The 19,374-nt window shown below is 43.9% G+C and overlaps 1 long non-coding RNA gene across 1 annotated transcript; it reads left to right on the forward strand.

Annotated features, from left to right (window-relative positions):
* Positions 1-371: 371 nt before the first annotated feature.
* Positions 372-17,840, forward strand: LOC310908730. The gene is made up of 5 exons (XR_014589947.1): positions 372-467; positions 13,592-13,743; positions 14,344-14,428; positions 17,349-17,433; positions 17,743-17,840. It is a non-coding gene; the product is annotated as an uncharacterized lncRNA (long non-coding RNA).
* The last annotated feature ends 1,534 nt before the right edge of the window (positions 17,841-19,374 follow it).

Genomic DNA, 19,374 nt, shown 5'->3' on the forward strand with positions numbered 1-19,374 from the left:
ATTTGAGATACTTGTATGTATTGATGAGATGCCCTTCTCTTGTGCCAGTGGTGAAATTCCTGTGTCAGGAAGGGAGCCAGCACTAAGGCCTGATGTGGCAGGAAGCTGTTCAGTTGTGGCAGATGCACTACTTTGGCAGCAGTTTAGGTTATGTGTGTCCTCTCTCCTCCAGATTATTTGCTTGGGAGGTCAGCTGAGCTCCAGAGCTTGAGGCACACAGAACTGGGCAGGTAGGCTGAGGCCTTTTCTTGCCTCCAAGCTCTGCTGGCCCTGGGGGCTTTCCTGAGACAGGTTAATAAAGCACGTCTGCATGTGAGCTGTGAAATTATAGCCTTTAATAAGCCCAGTTAACCTTTGAACAGCCCTGGTGGCCTGTGGAAAACCCCAAAGCATTTGGCTGATGGGTGCTTGCCTTGAGCTTGTATCTGAAAGGAGAGGAAGGACAGATTGTGGCCCACACCTCCCAGGTAAGCTCGGGCAGATCCTGCACTGCCTCTGCCTTTTAGGGCTATTATTCACAGTCTGATCTTCATTGTATTCCTTTTTGCTGCTTAAACCTGGATTAATTTTCTATTGCACTTTGGTTCCTGAAGGCAACATACTGCTAGCATTAAAAATAAAAATAAATCTATGCATCCCTGCTGGTGTTTTACACCCAGCAAAATGCCTATGGGGCCAGAGAGAGTGGCACTGAAACTGCACCACAGCTGTGAGGAGAGATGTGTCCTGCTGCCCTTTCCAAGCACCCAGGGGTAATAGGCACTTGTGCACAGTCTATGTGTGTGTTGGATAGCCCAGGACATTTTCCATGGCTCTTTGTGTGCAGTAGGTGTCATTAAAAACTCAACGTTTGACACTCTGCCTTGGCTAGAGCACTTGGTGGCCACAGCTCCCAGGTGCAGTGGGATCAGGAGTGGCCTGGTGTGATGGGCTTAATTTTTCTTTCTGCTCCAGAAAGGAACAGAAAGATTTGGAGGAACATGTGGATTTCCTTCCTCTGGTTAGAGATATTGGTCATGAAATGTGTTACATCAATGTCTGTGCCAGCCTAAGACATCAAATCTGACTGGAAAATACTTTCTATGAATGCTTTATCCCAATCTCTACTTTTACCACCTTAATAGTGGAGATGGGGGAAGTGAAAGAATGGTAAAAGTACAAAGATCTTACAGGGGAGGGTAGGCCAGCTAGTATATCTTAATTTTTTTCTTTAAAACATGACTTTTCCCACTGTCAGGTTACCTGCATGACAAGCAATCCCAAACCTGCTCAGTTTCTGTATAGGCTGACTCAAGAAACATGGTAAAAAGCACTGTGACAGCAGCTACAAGTCTGAATCAGAAAAATTGGTAAAATCCAGTATTAAGATGTAAACTAAGCAGTGTACATCTTCCTCCATATAACAGATCTAAACTGTCTTTGAAGAGCTGCAAATTCAGATGAGCCTGATCCTTTCCCCTCTTCATGACAAGGGGAGGAGAGGACTGTGCTGATCTTTTCTCTCTGGTGCAAGGGAATGGCTTAAAGCTTCATCAAGGGAGGTTCAGGCTGGTTGTCAGGGAAATATTCTTCCCTGGGAAGGTGATCTGGCAGTGCAAGGTGCCCAGGGAAGTGGCACCAAGCCTGATGGTGTGGAAGGAGCACTTGGACGACATTCTTTGATATACAGGTTAATTTTTAAGCTGCCCTGTGTGAAGTCAGGAGTTGGACTTGATGATCCTCATGGGCCCCTTCCAGCTCAGGATATTCTGTGCAGTTGAGTCCACTTTGAGTCTAACAGACATTTCACCCAGAAAGAACTAAGGTGTGCAGCAGAGTTTGTTGTGGTTGACTCAAAAATTACTTATCTCCACATAAACCCCAGCTTTTGGGATATCAAAGAGCAGGAAATGGCTCCACAGCATTCACTGCAGCTTTGCCATCTTTCCTTGCACTGATAACAGTCTTCTTTCTAGCTTGGATTAATTTTTCACTCATTCTTCCTACTGAGGGCATGGTGATTACAGAACAATCTTCTCATTATTAATAATTATTACTAGACTCATAACTATTAGAGATAGAGAGAAAAACCCTCATTCTGAGCAACATACACATTAAGAGGACTAAAAATATGAAATTTGATTGACAAAGATTGTAATTCTTATTTTTCATGGGCGAGACACAAAGCAACAAAATCAGTTGACTTCTTCCCTTCCCAAAATCATACAGATAGTGGATTTTTTTTTATTAATAGCTCTGGATGCCTAGCCAGACTTCTGAAAGGTTGGCAAAGTCCAGACTTCCCTTGGGCTCTTAGTCCTTTTTCTGAAAAATGTATTTTAAAGAATTTCCAACCTGACTTTTCTAGTTCTCTACTTCTTTTTTGTACTTCATTAACCATCATGAAATGCTCAGGTGTGACAATAACAGTAAATGAACCCAAATTATCAACTTTTATTAAACATCAGAGCTCTCAAATACAGAAAGGGTCTTAAAAGTCTGCTGAAAGTTGAAACACAGTTAAATGCCGGACACAATATCTGAGTTGCCACCTGGGAAAGCAATCAGGAATGTGCCTTTCTATGGGCAAATCCAGCTCCCTCTGTTCAAGTACATGAAAGCAGCATCTTGAAATTACTCTGAAGCTATAATGATGTCATGAAAATGGGACATAAATTCCTTGGTTAATCTTGGTGGTCAATTGGTATGAGATTTCATGTAAGCTTAGTTTTAATGCCCTTTGACATTTGTTTTGCAGTTTGGATTTTTTGGGGTTTTTTTCTTTCTTCTCTTAAGGCTCTTACAGAAAATCTTTGAAATCAGATGCTGTGTGAAATTCCACCCCTTCTGGGTTGAAGTTCATACATGCATCAACGCATGGATTTTTTTTTTTTTTTTTTTTTTTTTTTTTTTTTTTTTTTTTTTTTGTGTGTGTGTGTGTGTGTGTGTGTGTGGACCACATCTATATAGAAATACATAGTCAATTGTAAAAGGTAATAATCCAATCATCCTGGATGGTGAGTTTTTATGGTTTAACAGCTGATTTAAAACTGAAATTTGATTTCCTTCCAATTCTAGCCATTATCCATGGTGTAACTGAGCAACACCAACCTCATGTTATTGAGTTACTGAGTATATCACACACACTGTGTGAGTGCACACAGCTATTTCTGACTGGGATAGGCATAACTGTACCCATTTTTAACTGGTAAATCTTGAGTTTCACAGCAGTGATTTCTTGCTGGTGTGCTGGTGCTGTAGATGCAGAAGCATTGATCTGGAACTCTTTGGAGGTGTGTTCTTCATTCTGATCTGTGCCTTTTCTGGCAAAGCCTCCCTTTTTTTCTCTTACATGTGTCTTCCTCAATCACCTGTTTCCAAAACAACATTTCTGAGTACAATTTACTCCTGCAGCAGACGTAGTGGAACTGGAGGAAGAAAACCAACTTAATAAAGGTTTGCAAATCAAATGGAGCAGAATTAAGGCTGACATGGCTTAAATGTTTCTCAGCTGGGCAAAGAGCTGGTGAAGGGTCTGGAGCACAAATCTTGTGAGAGGGAGCTGGATTGGGGGGCTCAGCAGGGACCTTGTCGCTCTCCACATCTCCCTGACATGAGGGTGCAGCCAGGTGGGGGTCAGGCTCTGCTCCCAGGCAACCACTGACAGGACAAGAATAAATGACCCCAAGTTGCACCAGGGGAGGTTTAGATTGAATACTAGGAAAAAATTCTTTACTGAAAGGGTTGTTAAGCACTGGAACAGGCTGCCTGGGGAAGTGGTGGGATCACTGTCCCTGGAAGTGTTCAAAAATGTGTGGATGTGGCACTCGGGGACATGGTTTAGTAGTGAACATGGTGGGTTCCAGGTTATTGTTTGGACTTGATGACCTTTATAATTTTTTTCTAACTTTATTGGTTCTTTGGACCACGGTGTTGACACAGTGGGAGCAGCCATGGATGTGGAGATGGCAGCAGTGACTGTAGGCAAGGCACGTGGGGTTGTCTTCAGAGAGCTGGGAAGGTGGGAAGGGAATTAATTGATGCTTCCAAACAAGTCATGGAGCACCACTGGCTTTCTGAGCAGGGCTCAGCAGTGTGTTGGAGGTGTGTCAAGTTGGTAGCTGTAGGAGGGGAGGAGAGAGTGTCTGTGTGAATTGCTGGCCTGAAAGATGCATTTTCACTTGTGAGTTTGGGCTGGACCTGTTCTGGTCCAGCTCATATTGCCTCAACAGAGTGCTAGGCAGGCAGATTAAAAAATTAACTTTAAAGAATGTTGAGGGATGTCAGTCAGAGGTGCTTAAGGAAAGCCATGTGCTGCTTCCTGAGAGTGAGGGTGGATATCCAAGGGTGACCATGAAGCCTTGGCATTGCAAGGGTTTGAAGGCTGTGCCTCTCCCCCAGGAAAGAGCATTTAGGGAAATTTAATTGTGTATCTGCTTGCACTGGAGTCAGTGGTGGCATTCCCAGGCTCAGCAGCTGCTTATGTACTGTGGAATGATATCCAGAATTCATTCTCAAGGACCTGCCTTAAAAGAGGGAAGGATGTAGACACTCTACTAAATATCAGTGGGATCCACAAAAGAGGTCAAGCTAAGACAAAACACATTCCCAGGATAAGGTCTATCTGTCTGAAATTCTGACCTGAGTTTTCTAAGCCCAGTAAATGGATACTAATGCAAAATTCCATGCTGGCTAAATGGATTTCAGTTAATTTTCTGCTATGAAAGCATTTCAATTTTAACAATAGCTGTCATTCCCAATATAATACAGAAATAGTTTAGTAATACAGGCCTTAAAACACTACTCTGATAAATATTTATATTACTTATTTTAAGTTAAAAGCTTGGTTATGAATTGTTTTCATTCCAGCAGTGTAAACATCCTTCTAGAGTCTGCACTGCAATGTTGAGATTGAAGTAGCTTTCCCCATTTGCTTTCTCTTATTTTATCAGTGCAAAAATATTCTTTAGTGGAGTCTGATAAAAGTATTTCACTGTACAAGTGCCCTTCTTTTCTGTACAGTACAGAAGGGAAAAATAATGTTAGGTACTTTACTGCAGTCAGCAAAAAAGCATCAGTTCTTTGTCAGATTTTAGTTTAGTTTAAACAGAAATTTGAATACATGACCATAAAACACAGGCCTTCTATGCAAAGGGCATTTTCCTGGTGATAAATGGATTTTGGCTATTGTTTAGTTAATGTTTTATGCTTATTTGATAAAGGAAAGCTTTAAAAATGAGAAACGAAAGCTATTTAAGGTGTGTGAAGTGAGGTACCAGCACAAATAGCCTCAGCTCTGAATTGACGAGCAGTAATAGATAAATAACTGGATATGGGGTTTGAACTGGAATCCCAGCCATATTCTTGTGGTGAAAGGGAGGGATTTGAACGATGGCAGCAGAATGCAAGCCTCCCCAGTATCATCAGTCTGAAGTGGCTGTAGAAATTCAGGCAGTCATTTAATAAAAACACCTCTTTTACTATGGAGGCTGTAAATTATACAAGCCTGTCAAGTTACAGCTCTGCCTTTGTGCCCAGCACGATTGTAATGTTCTCAGTCCATAATTTAGAAAAGGATTAAAGTTCTCCAATGTTCTGCTGTTTTTACAATGTTTTGGTGATAATAAGATTACCTCAGCCTCCCTCTCTCATGTGAAAATATCTCTAAAAAGACATACCATATTTGAAGGTGGGGTTTTCTCACACACAGATGCATATATTTGAGAGTGAGAAAATACATGACAGCGGTGTCTGGCATCAAACTCTTATTGTGGGGCTGGAGATGCCTCATTACTCATGGGTGCTGAAGGCATGCAGCTGATGTATGGATTTGCTCTGTACAAATGCTACTGCATCTTTAAGGTCATGTCAGCAAGGTTTTGTTTATTAAAGAAAAGGTTTTAAAAAGAATTTTTAAAAAGCTTATGAAACAGCAGAGATTTTAGAGGACTTATTCCTTGGAAAGACAAGTTTCTTTAATTACCAGGGATAATTACAGGATAAACCTCAGGAGGACAAAAATACTACCAGTGTTGTCTGTCAGAAAGTAAAAGCAAAATAGATGTTCTACCTGAATTAAATCATGCTTTTAGAAGCCTGGTGTCAGTGGGTATTTTGTATATGGGAGAAAATTACATAAGCTCTGCTGGTGGTCTGGAAATTTCCTGTTTTCAGTAGTGGCAAGCTCTGATTTCTCTCATCATCTGCCTCAGCACATCAGGTCTTCTGTTTGCCACTGGGCTTAGAACTTAGCTGCTGTGTCTTTTAGGGTGAGGGATATCTTATTTCTGAAAAAAAATGGAAAAATATTCCCCTGACAAGTTTGTGGTTTGGAGTTTTTTTTTTCAAAGATGGCACCATGAAGCCACCCAGACATTTGGCAGAGGTCCTGTGGAGGGCGGATTAGACAGCAAAATGCTGGAGAATCAGGCAAAGATGCATGGAAGACAAAATTTGTCACTTGCTGCTTTAGTATTCCTCTGATTATCTCTACCACATACCAGACATACTTAGGTTTCAATTTCCTTGCAAAAACTCGTGTTAATAGCATTTGCTTGAATTATTTAGGAACAGCAGAGGATTCTAGAAGATATCAAAGCCCGAGTCCTCACCTACAGTCAGAGCCTACTGCCTGTATTATAGAGGGAAAAAATGCCACAAAAAAAGACATTAAATTCTTTGTCTTCTAAGATCCAGGACCAGACAGCTCCTCTGAAGTCAGTAATTATTCAAGCTATGAATGACCCTAGAATGTCATTCTGTCAGGAAGGCTTGACTGTCATGCATGGACATCTTGATCATGCCTCCCTTTCCTTTCACCCTGCTGCTGTGAGGAGGAACTGAACAACATGAGCAAGCTGGCTCAGAGGAAGGTTAGGCTGGATACCAGGAGAAGGTTCTTCTCCCCCACAGGGTGGTGGGGACACACAGGCTGCCATGGAATGGTCAAGGCTGCAAGACTTCCAGAGCTCCAGGAGCATTTGGACAGTGCTCTCAGGCACAGGGTGGGATTGTTGGGGTGTCTATGCAGGGACAGGATTTGGGTTTGACAATCCCTTCCAACTCAGCGTATTCTGTGATTCCATAATTCTATGAAGATGGCCACCTTTATTCCTCAGAACTCCCTCCAGGCTGGATCATGTAGATAATGTGGAATCACTGGGCTGTTGTCTAACATAACTTCACCCCTCAATCCCCCAGTCCTCTCCTCTGGTGTGGAGCAGCCAGTTCTCAGAGCTGTGCAAATGCCCACTTCAGCTGTGCTGTCTTGTCTGTTCACTGCACTTTCCGTGCAGATGCTGAGGAAAAGCTGAGCTCTTCAGTGGACCACGATGGAATTGGATGAGATGGAAACTGCCCACCACCTGGAAAAATTCTTGAATGAGCACTTCAGATACCTCACATGCTCAAAACACCAGTGTCTGCCTCTGGAGCTGGGAATCTCTGGTGGCTGTGGAGATGCTTGGGAAGGGAAACAGGGATCATAGGATGGGTCAGGTTAGAAGGGACCACAGAGGGACATCTGGTGCCACCTTCCTGTTCCAGCAGGGCCATCCCAGAGCACAGGACACAAGATTGTGTCCAGATGGTTCTGGAATATCCCCAGTGAGGAGACTCTACATCCTCTCTGGACAATCTACTTAAGTTCAGGACTCTGTCACTGCACAAGACAGAAGTTCTGCCTCATGTCCAGGTGGAACTTCCTGAGATCAGTCCCTGCACATTTCTCTGGTGTCATTGCTGGGCCCCTGGAGCAGAGCCTGAGCCCTGCTGGGAGCCCTCCCTGCAGACAGGGACACCCAGGGCTGAGGGCCCCTCTCAGCTGGGGCTCCTCTTGAGGCTGGACAGCCCCAGCTCCCTCAGCCTTCCCCTGTCAGAGATGCTCCAGGCCCTAAATCATCCCTGCATCCTCCGCTGGCCCTGTTCCAGGAGCTCCCTGTCCTTCCTGTCCTGAGGAGCCCAGGACTGGACACAGCACTCCAGATGTGCCCCCCAGGGCTGGGCAGAGGGGCAGGATCACTCCCTGACCTGCTGGCACTGCTCTCCCCAGTGCACCCCAGGATTCCATTGGCCTTCTTGTCCTCCTGGGCACTGCTGGCTCATGGAGAGCCTGTTGTCCACAAGGACCCCCAGGTCTTCTCAGCAGAGCTGCTTCCCAGAAATTCTGTGCCATGTGCTCTGGAATGGCCTTGCTTGAGCAGGGTTGTGGGACCAAATAACTCACTGTGGTCCCTTCCAATCTCAATCAGTTTGTGTTTCTGTAAGAAAGGGAGGCTCAAGGCCCTGAGTTTGTTCTACCTGGACTCAGATGGGTCTGTGCTTCCTAGCTAAAGGAGAAATTTAGAAAAGGCAGAACTGGATTCTCCTCAGAGGTGCACCAGAGGCAAGTGGCACATGTTGCAACTGGGAAAAATTCTGGGTTTCGATTCTTCCCTGTGTGGTGGTGCAGCACAGAAGGAGGAGCCCAGGGAAGACAGGGGATACTCATGCTTAGAAAATGTCCAAGCATGACTGGATAAGGCCTTGTGGGATCTCATCTAGCTTTGGAATTAGCCCTGCTGTGAACAAGGGGTTGAACTATGGACTTCCAGAGGTGCTTCAGCACCTGAATTGTTCAGTCAAAACAGTATTAAAGTCTCAAAGTTCATGCAGGCTGTTCCAGCTTCTCCAGAGCCACTTTCCACCCCATGTTGTTGCTCCAGGGGTTGCTTGGTCACTGTGTGCATCTCATGATATCAAGAGGAAAACAAAACTTGCCTAGTCCCTCTGGTTATTCCTAACTAAAAGTTTGTTTTCCCTAAACAGTAAACTAGGAAATTTAAAAAACAGCTCAATTTTGTATATTTCCTTATCACACCCCACCCCCTGCTTCCCTCACCCCAAATCTCTTGAACACTCTTTTCAGTCAGCCTCAAGTTTCCTAAAAGGACATTCTACCCTGAGTTAATATCATGCCTGTGAAAGTTCAGGCTGATTATTTTTCCTCTAGAGAGGGAGTCAAAATTGGGCTTATAATGGAGGTCTTGTTTCAAACAACGATGAAAGAATTTAGCATTTCTGACATCAGTGGAGTGGCACAGGCGTGAAGTTGCATGCGAGCGGATGGGGGAGCTGGGCTCCTCTCTGCTCCACTGGTTTTGTGAAGGACTCTTTCACTGGTGGAGGTTTATCCAAACCCACCTAAACACATGTACATATTTATTTACTAAAGCAAACCAGGCTACAAATAGGACCAAAACCCGCATTTAAACATCCCTACAAGCAGCCCTCTACGCCAAAATCTTTCTTCAGCCCTGCTTAAGAAAAAGCCTGGGAGAGTTTATTTTCCTCAGGCTTTACAACTCATTGTTTTCCACAAAAGCACCCCTCTGCTTTTCCAAGAGTAAGGATCATTCTGTGGCTAGAGCATATGACTAGGACTTGGGGTTTTCTTCCCAGCTGTTGCACAGACTTCTTGTGTGTCCTTGAGTAAATCTGATTAATCTTGCTGCACATCTGTAAAATGGATGCACTGCTCTTTTTCCTCATTCACAGAAGTGGCTGCGAGCGTTTTAGACCTTTATAAGTCAACTGAATAAAAATGGAAAAAAACAAGCATGAAATTTTGTGTACAAGTGCTTATCAAGGAAATAGTGGATTTATTTTTTTTTATGTATTTGACAGAGCTTATTAATTCTGTACAAGGTTAGGTGCAACATTTATGTCTAGAAAGCTTATGAGTTTTTCCTTGCAAACCAAAGGGGATGTTTCTTTGAGTGAGCCTTATTTTTTTAAAAAATGAAAATACTAAAGGTTACTCTTTTAAATGGAGAAGAGAAATGCTCATTTTATCAGTATTATGTATTATTTTTAAAGGGGTGTCCTGGGTTGTAGTGTAGGATGTACACAAAGTATTTATTCTATCACCATCTTCATGAACTGTTAAACCAGATGGGGCAGTGCTCTAGTGTTTGCAGGCCCTCTGCCTTTGGGCTGTCTTCTGCTAATGGCCCATCAATACCTTGCCCATGACTCACAGGTAACTCCCTCCAGGAGTTATCTCTGTGTAATGGGCAATCAAGGACCCACTTCACAACTCATCATCCCATTGTGAGATGCTCTGCCCAGGGGGAGGAGCCAAGCATTCTCACCTGGATATAAGTTGGTATTTGGGACAGTGCAAGCAGCACTTACCCACTGGATTCCCAGAGGACCAGAGCTACCAGACCTTTCTACAGGATCACTGCTTCAGGAAGAGCACCTCACCTGGACTGCTTCCACCATCCTGCTCAGGTTGTATTCTGACTCTGTCAGTGGTCCTTTGTGTTATTGCATTTATTTTATTTTATTTTTACCTTTTTATCTTTCTTCTTATTAAATTGTATTTCTGACTTGGAGCCTCTCACTGGTTTTGCTTTCAAACCACGACAAGGGGGAAGTAGATTTTCCCAGCCAGCTATAAGCCACAGGCTTTATGGGGAAAGCAATGTCATTGTGACTAAGTGCAGGCACACTGAGGGCTGGGAAGTGACTGGAGACAGGAACCTCCGTTCCATCTCTGCGTGCTGGTTCAGTGGGCCAACAGGCAGGACTTTCTCATGAGGTGGTGGAGTCCCCACCCCTGGAGATGTTCAGGAAATGCCTGGATGTGGCACTCAGTGTTCTGGGCTGGGTGTCAAGGTGGTGAAAGAGGCCAAAGGTTGGAGCTGCTGATCTTGGAGGTCTTTTCCAACCCTCATGGTCCTGTGAGTTTTTTTATCCTCAGGGTCAGTGTGCAGCCCTATAACTCATCATCCACATCTGAACCCTGCTGTGAGGAGAGACAATTGCCACCTTCCTGTGGTTGTCTGCACACTCACCATCGTTGTCCCTTGAGTACTTTGCAAATATTGATGGAAATATCTCCAGGAAAAGGCTTCTACCACCACAGGCATTTTCTGCCTCAGAGTTGAAGTTACAAAAACATGTCTCCAGACATGTGGTGTCCTTTTAGATTTAAACCTGGCTTGAATTGGAAGGAGCTACCTATGTAGAAAAAGCCATATAGGATAAATATATTCAACTCTCTGCACTTTAAAGAGTATAGCAACAATTCATTATGGGCCAGAGTTTTTCAACTGGTCAAATTATGTGCCTCGCTTCCAGCTGTTCATAATGTGATACCTCAGAAGGACTTGGTTTTCTGTGTGCTGAATATTCACAGCTGAAACCAAATTCTTCTCACAATGGGACTCTTTTCAATTAATTCAAGATTAAGCTTTGAAAATAGTATGCAGAATTACTAGTTGAATTGAAATTTCAATGAAGATTTTAAAAATCTGCAGTCATCCTAATTTTCAATTTGTTTTCCCATCAAATTCTTTAATAATAATTTTATCAGGTGTCATGTGGCTGAAAACTTCAGTAAAAAATGGGAACAGCTCCATAGAATCATGAGATATTTTAAAAAAAGTTTTTAAAATTAATTTTTGAAAATTATAAACCATTTACAAAACTGCAAGTCTTAAAATAGGCATATTTGTGCCAGTAAATTTGCATTTATTTTCTTAAACTGCACCCTACACTTTAAAACATAAGAAATACTGCCAGTGCCAAAAGTTCAGGTTGCAAGTATTTACGGGAGTGGCTGAAAAATGAGATTTAGGAAGTAGTTCAAGTTCTGTTCATATTTTTCAGTTTTCATTCATCTCCTGTTACATTTCTAAGCTTTCTCATCAACAGCAAGCACAGATGATTCACTGGAAGAATACGAGTGAGTTGCTTATGTCACCACATTTCTCCAGGAGCTGGAAATTTAAACAGAAGAGTATAATGGAGTCATGATAAATCCTATGCATTGACAAAGTTAATTCACTGCAATGTGTTTCATTTTTAAAAATTTATCTCAGTACTGTACAGAGATGATCCTGTTTCTGCTGACAATGATTACAGCATTGTGCAGGAGCAAGATGGGAACATGGGGAAAGGCATGGAGCTGTGTCAGGGGAAGGTTAGGATGGATATCAGGGAAAGGTTCTTCCCCCAGAGGGTGCTGAGGCACTGAACAGGCTCCCCAGGGAATGGTCACAGCCCCAAGGCTGCCAGAGCTCCAGGAGCTTTTGGACAAAACTCTTAGGCACAGAGTGGGATTGCTGGGGTGCCTGTGCAGGGTCAGGAGGATTTGATGATCCTTGTAGGTCCTTTCCAACTCAGGATATTTTGTGATTCTATGATTTCAGGCAGGGTTTTCTGACAAAAATCCTGATTGAAATGTGTGTGTCATGGGTTGGATTCTGATTCCAGACTCGGGAGGTGATTTGTGTGCTTTGCATTCTACAGGTTTCTTGTGTGAGCCTGGGTTGTCAGCCCTCTCAGGTGGTACCCTCCTGCTTTCCCTATGGTGACAGCCATCTCTGATCTCACAGCAGGTTTCCAGGATCATGACAGCTCCTTTCTGAACCATTCCTACCTTTTTAATGTCCTCAGAATGAGCCTGAACAGCAGCACCACATCCTCCTGTCAGACACTGACAGACATTGCTGATGTGTTGAGCCCACATGTGCAAAGCTCACCACACCAGCAGATCCTCCACCCAGGTGGAGCCCCAGGGAGTCCATCTGGGTGCTGTAACTATCCCGGGGGCTTTTTCCAGCATCAGAGGCTCAAACATTTTAGACTTTTCTATATTTTGACAGCCAGCAATGGCCAGGCCTGGAATCTGTTTCTTTATCAAGCAGGCTAATAAATGGTGCTGCACTGCTAAATCTGTCTTACTCAGTATCTTATGATTATATCAGCCTGTCTTAACCCAGCCAAATATATTTACATGAAATAATGGAATGAGTTTTGCAAAATTCCCCCCCCCCTTTTTTTTTATATTTTAAGTGACTGTCTAGCCAAGTTCATTTCCTCTCCTGTCTGAGCTCCTCTCTGAAATATATTATCCCACTTATTAGAAGCCAATAGCACTGTGCTTTGCTTTTCTTCCACCCTCTCAGAAGAAGGAGTATGCAAGGGATGCTTGGATTAAGTGAGTGGGGCACCCCAGAGCTGGGATTCCTTATGAATGAGCTCACATCCTCCCTCCGTATGATAAGAGGAATGCCATTTGCATCCCGGAGCTTGCTGCATAAACACACACACATTGTATTGGGGAGCATTTAGCCTAAGCAGAAGCTGGGATATCCAAAAGATCTCAGGGACAAGGGATTCATCTGCCAGCCCTCTGCTCAGACAGACCGCGGCCACTTCTTGGTGGCCATGGTCCCTCATTCCCCGTGAAATCCATCCCTCCCGGGAGGGGGAGGGCAGGAGGGGAGAGGAGATGACAGACCCCTGTTTGCATTCTTCAGAGGGAGCAGCTGCAATTATCTTACTACAGTATGTCAACATGAAATTATGACAAATCAGGCTGGGATGGACAGGCAGATGAAAACAATAAGGAGGAAGCAGAGCAGAGGGAAGCTGGGAAGAATGAACGACACCTAAAACTCAAGAGGCCTTTACCATCCTGGTGGGAAGTGCCTTTAAAAATTTAATAGGGCTGTAATAGGATTGAAGTCTGTGGGTGTGCCTGAGCATATGCTGAATTTTTAGGTCTGTTTAAATCTGCCTCTAAAATACTCTTTTTTTTTTTTTTTTTTACATTCCATAGGAGGAACCTTTCAAAAATTAACCTGAGAGCAGCTGGAAAAGGCTAGTCTGACACCTTCTCCTGTGAATGGGACACAGTAAGGATTCCCACAGTGCCAGCTTAGCACCCAACACTTACACTCTCTATGATGCCAGGATTTGACCTTGGCAAAGGTAAGGAAACCTCTCTGGCCTCCAAAGTTACAGAGTTCCCTTTTTTTTTCTTTACATTTTCATTTAAAGTAGCACTGTTTGGTAGGAAAGGGAGAACTACCAAGAGCAAAGCTTCAGCTTCCTGTCTCCTTTCTATCTAATAGAAGTCCTTGAAATGGGATGCAATGAATGTTTCCTTTATTAAAAACTGAGCCTTCTCCAACCCACACAGTTTCACAACATTTGATAGAATGCACATTTTTCCAGTTTCTTTTTTTTTTTTTTCAACAATGTCCAACAATTAAAAATAAGTCACTGAAGGGACCATATTCAACATTAATGTAACTGGGAGCAGTTCCCTCTGGTCCCAATAGGAGATGCATTTACTTTCACCACAGCTGAACCTGCCAGCTTGTGGACACCTCATTTAGGTGATTTGGTTTAGATTTAGATGATTTAGATTTAGATTTAGGATTGTCACCAGTGTCTGCTGAGAGTGGCTTATAAACTTTCTCAGGTTTGTGGACCTATCAATTTAGTGCTGTGCTGCAAAAGAAAGAAGGAAAAGGCAGTGAACACTGGATTTTCCGCTAAAAGCTGGGTTTCTTTCCCTCCATCCAGGCTGTGCTGCTTCTGCCTGTTGGAGCTGGCTTCCACCTCTGAGGAGGCTGCCACGTCACACCTTGCTGGAGTCAGGGAGAATGTGGTGGGTTTGCTCTGGAGGGTGGAGGGTGCATGAAAATATTTTCTGTGGCTTCAGTTTGCATGTCTGCATGGAAAAGTCTAGGGAAGTGTAATAGGTATGAATCCAGGAGGATCCACAGAAGTATGTGAGGACAGATTTCAAGGAGACAAATCAAAAACTCCCAAAACCTTTTCAGGGGAACATATATTCCCAATAAGCTTTCAAAATTTGTAATTTTTTTTTCTCTTAAATTCCACAGGAGTTTTCCATAGGTTTGGTTCAAACCTCCCCTTTCCTAAGCTCTAAGCCTTACATTTAAATGTACCGAGAGAACTTTGCTCTGTGCTCACTCATTGCATCTCTCATCACTTTTAGAAAGTGGCACTTTTCTAAGTGCTCTGGAACCCTTTTGTGCTTGCATTGCTCTTCTGATTCAGTGGGAAGTCCCCAGGCTTAGAGTCTGAGTGAAAGAGCTGCCTTTCCCCTTGTAATCATAAGAAATTCAAATATTGTGACAAACATACCCCGCAAGATCATATTCTTCCTGTTGGGTTTCTCCCATCACATACAGTGCCTTGATGTAGCTGTTCTGCAGATCCATGGCATTCATCTTCTCCTAGAGATCAGCACAGGAAGGACAGGGAGCTGCTGCAGCCAGGACAGAGCAGGGACACCAAGGGCATCAGAGGGATGGAGCAGCTCTGCTGGCAGGAAAGGCTGTGGGAATTGGGATTGTTCAGCCTGGAGAGGAGAAGCCCTTGGGATGACCTCATTGTGGCCTTGTGGTGCCTGAAAGGAGCCTACAGGAAAGATGGAGAGAGACTCTTGACAAGGGTGACAGGACAAAGGTTAATAGATTTAAACAGACAGAAGATAGGTTTAGATTGGATATTGGGAAGAAATTGTTCACTGTGAGAGTGGTGAGACCCTGGCACAGGCTGCCCAGAGAAGCTGTGACTGCCCCATCCTTGGAAGTGTCCAAGGCCAGGTTGGACATGGTTTGGAGCAACCTGAGATAGTGGCAGGTGTCCCTGCCCATGGCAGGGGGTTGGAACTGGATGAGCTTTTAAGGTCCCTTCCAACCCAGGCCTTTTTATAACTTTTTCTTCCCGGCCTGAATCAGACAGAAGCAGAAATATGTGCTGGGAAGCTCAGCTGAAATACTGGAAGAGTTGCAAGGTCTGAAAGGCAGGAACTATGAAATGATCATATACAGCCTATCTAGAAAGCACGTTATAAAAAAAGATCCAGGTCAATATCACATTTAAGAGGTCAAGTCTTCTTAGTTTCACCTCATGTCCTGCCTGCTTGGCTATCACAAGGTACCAAAAGCCAAAGTTTTTTTTTTCACGTTACCTCCCTAAACTGTGCCTGTATTTTACTGTGATGCTTTAATGTAAAAATACGCAAGACTAAAGACACACCCTTTACCTTGCTGTGTACCCAAATTCTTGAACTCCCCCCCCCCCCCCATGTGCTCTTGTTCCAGAATTGGGAATCTCCTTTGGTATGTGGGGCTCAGTACCAGCAGGCAGAGCCACGGTACTTTTGCCATGAATTTGTTCTGCCCATGAATGGTGAATCTGGTGCTCCAGGGAGGTGCAGGAAAGGAACAAGTGCACTATGTACGAGAGGCAGTCACAGGGCAGAGGCTTTGTGTGCCCACCTGAACCCTCCCTTGGTGCTGAATGAGGCAAATGGGTGCTCACAAAGAACAGAGACCAGGCAGAATTGAAATCTCAAACCCAAGCTCCAAAATACACCCTTGGCATAATCCCGTGACACTGAGTGTGAGATCAATCATTGTGGAATCACCCCCTCCCCACGTTTGGGAACTGAAGCACAGAAGCACTGAATGACTTATCAGACACAGGAAACCTTGAGGACTCAGGAGCTCTCCCTTTTATAGAAGTCTCTGTCTGGTGCTTTACCATAAACCCAAGGCTCTTCTCAGAACAGTTTTCCCAGGGCCTTGCACTATGTGTTGCTGGTTTTTACTGTAACAGAGTTGGTTTAAAAATAATGACATTTTTCTTCTGAAAGTGTGACAGCAGCAAAGGGGAAGCCCTGCACATGTGTAGGTGAAGAAATGAGAATGTGCAACCAGAGAATAGGTGTTTATTCTCCCACACTTTCTGTTTTGCTTAACATTACTAACCCCCCTTTACTTGCAGACACTGAGTGCATCAGTGCCTTTTACTTTCAATTTGAATCACAAGTAATTTTAATCTGATTACAATCTCACAAGGCATCTACCCACTGCATTCCACAACTTTGTGAGCAAATTCCTAGTTCCTAATGATCAAAGAATCATAGAATATACTGAATTCGAAGGTACCCACAAGGGTCATCAAGGGTCATCAAGCTCCTGGCCCTGCACAGCACCAACCCCAAGAATCACCCTGTGCCTGAGTGCTCCTGGAGCTCTGGCAGCCTTGGGGTTGTGACCATTTCTTGGGGAGCCTGTTCAGTGCCCCAGCAACCTCTGGGAGAAGAACCTTTTCCTGATATCCACTCTAACCTTCCCCTGATACAGCTCCCCTGACAAAGCTCCTCAGGTCAAGCCCCTGGTCACATGGAGCAGACCTCAGTGCCTGCCCCTCCTCTTCCCCTTCCTGAGGAAGTTGAACCTTCATTCCAGCTTCAATGAGACATGGCTCCAGTCTTCTCTCTTTGTTCCTCTGTCCCCATAACTAACTCTGACTTTTTGTTCCAGTCTTTATCTTGTCTGGTTGACTCCTACTGCCTCTTTCATGGTCTCCTGACCACTGCTCCGTTTCCCCCTGTGCTGCAGTGGCAGCCACACCTGTGAGCTGCCCCTAGAAACAGCCCTCGGCATGGCTCAGGTTGGTCAGCAGAGGCAGCCCCAGGGAAAGCTGGGATTTGTTCCTGTTTTTCTGGTGACACTTGAGGAGGACCTTCTGTTCTCTTTGTGTCCCAGGTTCAAGGTGAGAGCTTTGAGGATTTGAATTTGGACTCTGAAGTGTCATGTCAGAAATCACCACAGAGATACAATTTTTTTTCAGGTATGGTTGAGACAATCTGCCTTTTCACCTCTTTGTTCTTATAATCAACTAAAATATTTTTTTGCTAATGTCTAGGGAAAAACCAAACCAACAGTTTAACATCAGAATATTCTTTTCTACTGTGGACAAAAGTCTTCCACAGGTAACACATCAACCTAGTAATGTGGAAAAGTGATAATTCACTGAAAGCAAGGTCTTATCTGCTAGGAGCACTTACAATAAGTCACTTTCCTGACTGCAGAGCAAGTGCGTATCTTACTTCTGGCTGCCCCTAGATGCTCAGAGCACCTTTATGTCATATTTCCACAGGGTGAGATCTCTTCTGGTAACCTGTGGCAGCCTCCCATTCTCATCACGAGGAGACAGTGTCAGCATGCATCTAGGAGGGCTGAAAGAAGAAGTTAATGGTACAATTACAGATTTGAGAAGATCAGTATCTTTTATTTTAAATATTTTCAATCTCTAATTTTTTTCAAGCTCTAAAAGCTTGATCAGGAACAATGACATAATTTGTGCTCAGCTTCCAGTTATTATTGTCCCTGTGACCACCTGATTATTTGCTCTTTCTTGCTTGCAGCTGCATCTCTCCTCCTTCTGTGGAGGAAACATCTGCTAATTCTCTTTTCTTGGGTTAGGATGCTGGTACTTTGTGTCTCATTTGGTACATGCTGAAATCAGTTTATTTGACACTCTAAGGAGGGTCCATCACCTTTGACAAGAGCAAACCTCCTTCCCTCCTTCCCTCCTTCCCTCCTTCCCTCCTTCCCTCCTTCCCTCCTTCCCTCCCTCCCAGCAGGCTGTGGCATTCCTACTACAAAGAGCAAAAAAACATTAAACAAAACCAACCAAACAACAACAACAAAAAAGGGAGATGTGGAAGAAATGTGCTTCAGTAAAAGAAAAGCAGAAAAGCTTCTTGTTTTCCTAAGAAGTAGCAAAAATACCTTGTTTTTTCAAAATTCTCCCATTTGTGCCACAGAGACTCACAATCCCTATGTGCACTGCAGTGCACACACCAAGATTTTTGAGAGAAAGTACTTATTTTCTTCTTTTTTTTTTCTCTCTCATTCAACGGTGTTACATGATAGATTGGGTCAGCTCCTTTGGGTTTTCCATGGCCTTCTTTCTAATCATAAGTCCTTTGAGAAATGTGGAAGAGGGGCCAGTCCCTTCTCAGAAGTTATGGGAAATGGAGACCGATTAAATCACAGGCTTTGCCCTGTCAGTAAAAATGTAAAAATGTCAAACATGAAAAAAACGTATTTCCATATTGGGTGATGTGTGGGGTTTTTTCTCAGCTATAATTGCTCTAGCAGTATAAGAAAGCAACACAAGGTTTAGATTAGTCAAGCACATTTTTGCACTGTATATATAATAACAAAAACCCCAGACCTGCCAACCCACCCCCAGGCCTTGAATTTTTGGTAGACTTTCTAGTAAAGTTCCCTCCACAGTCCTTAGGGGAGTCTTCAACGGTGAGCTGATGAAGACATGCCTCTGATAGAATTTGCATTTTTGCATCTTGTGCTCCACTGCCATCTCCTCTGTCTGAAATTTGTTCCATTAATGCTCCACTCAGTGGGAGCAAGGACAGCCCCACTTCCCCCTGCCCTGGAGTATCCCAGCTCCCCTCTGTCATGGCAGTTTTTCTTGTTGGTGGAATGCCACAGCAGCAACCTGAGCCCATTGCCCTCCCTGCCACACAACCTAAGGTGGTGTGCCTTTGATTGCAGAGTGGAACCAATCCCTGTTGCCTTCATGCACTGCTTCTTTACTTCACCAGCCTCAAGGATCACATGAACAGGCAATGGTAATGTCTTTTCTCTGTCTTTGTTCTTCAAAAAATTCAAAATCAGCTCCTAAATTGTTGTTGAGGCAAGCTAATAGCCCAGTGTGAGAAGTGGAGATGCATCTTCCTCAAGCAGTCATTTGAGGCAGGTA

Source organism: Zosterops lateralis, assembly GCF_965231275.1.
Source record: "Zosterops lateralis genome assembly, chromosome: 4".
Classification (NCBI taxonomy): domain Eukaryota; kingdom Metazoa; phylum Chordata; class Aves; order Passeriformes; family Zosteropidae; genus Zosterops; species Zosterops lateralis.